This window comes from Brassica oleracea, chromosome C6, assembly GCF_000695525.1.
Source record: "Brassica oleracea var. oleracea cultivar TO1000 chromosome C6, BOL, whole genome shotgun sequence".
Taxonomy (NCBI): Eukaryota; Viridiplantae; Streptophyta; class Magnoliopsida; order Brassicales; family Brassicaceae; genus Brassica; species Brassica oleracea.
Genome location: NC_027753.1, coordinates 24,300,474 through 24,302,212, shown reverse-complemented (window position 1 = coordinate 24,302,212; position 1,739 = coordinate 24,300,474).

Sequence of the window (1,739 nt, the reverse complement as noted above, 5' to 3'; positions counted from 1 at the left end):
CATTTTTTAAAAAAAATTGTGTATTTACTTATTATTATATATATAATTCATATATTATATATTTACATTATTTAATTATTATTTATTTTCCTGTATATGTATTTCCATTTCTTGTACTTTTTATTTACTTAATATCTCTATTTTACATTTTAAGATAGATGTTTAAATCTTAATGTACATTTTCCATTTTCTTTAAATTGTATATTTCCATTTGTTATACTTTCTATTTACGTAATATCTATATTTTAAATGTACATCTAGGTCAAAACCCGCGCTACGCTGCGAATTATCATAACACGAATAAATTTTATGTACTATTCATACTCTTTTTGCCATTTACCGTGAGACAGTTGATTGGAAAATTGAAAAAAAAAATGGTTTGTCTTCAACTTTACAAATTTGGTTAGAAATAAATGGCAAATTAATACAATATATTACTGAATTTCACATTTTCAATATACAATATCACAATACTAAAAGCCAAATATGCTGAAATATTAAGGTGACCACGTCATCAAAAATAATCATCCAATCAACTCATTTTGTTTTTACACATAAGACGGGCTTCAATTACGTCTTGGCTTCAAGTTTTTCTTTCATTTACGGTGGGCTTACGTGTGGGCTTTATTTGCATCATGTATGGGCTTCATTTTTTTCACATTTGCATCATTTTTTCACCAAAATCAAGAAGACGACGACGACGAAAGTCACGAGGATTTTCCCCTTTACCTTTTCGTCTTCTCCGCTTGAAACCCTAGCGATAGCGATTGAGTTCTAATCGATCCACTTCTTCACAATCAAAACTCCACTTTAATTGATCAATCAATTTCTTCTTTATGATTTCGTTTCACTTTCCTCTTTTCCTCATTCTTTATATTTTCCCCTTTACCTTTTCGTCTTCTCCGCTTGAAACCCTAGCGATAGCGATTGAGTTCTAATCGATCCACTTCTTCACAATCAAAACTCCACTTTAATTGATCAATCAATTTCTTCTTTATGATTTCGTTTCACTTTCCTCTTTTCCTCATTCTTTATATTTTCCCCTTTACCTTTTCGTCTTCTCCGCTTGAAACCCTAGCGATAGCGATTGAGTTCTAATCGATCCACTTCTTCACAATCAAAACTCCACTTTAATTGATCAATCAATTTCTTCTTTATGATTTCGTTTCACTTTCCTCTTTTCCTCATTCTTTATATACTGATTTTCTTTCGTTTGTACAAATCAAAACCCTTGAACTGCTCTAACCTCGATCCATGGCAATGAAACCGAATGGGAAGTCAATTGTCTCCTCTGATTACGATGAAAAAGTCATGTTCTTCAAAGATGTCTCACTGGGTCACCACGATGCTCAGTTGCGATTTCGGCTCATCCATTTCTGGGACGCTTGGAACCTGTGGGAACCGAAATTCGCACTGTCGATTTCCGTTTAAATAAGGAAACAAGGAAAACCCTAATTTCCGACCCGGATATCTGCTAATTACCACACGTCAAGCAATCAGAACACGAGAATAACAACGATAAGAATAAGAAATCGAAAAAGAGAGCAAAGTAGATCTTATTCCGAATCTACGTATGAGCGTTTACAACAAGGTATAAGCCTGGGCTCGAGAGCTGTCGGCGAGATTCCTAGTTCTAGCAACCCTAAGACGGCTAAACCTAATTGAGTCGCAGCTCGAAATAGCAAAAACGGAAAATTGCCTAAATTGCTCTAAGTGCTAAGTTTGCTCTGAAAAGTCCT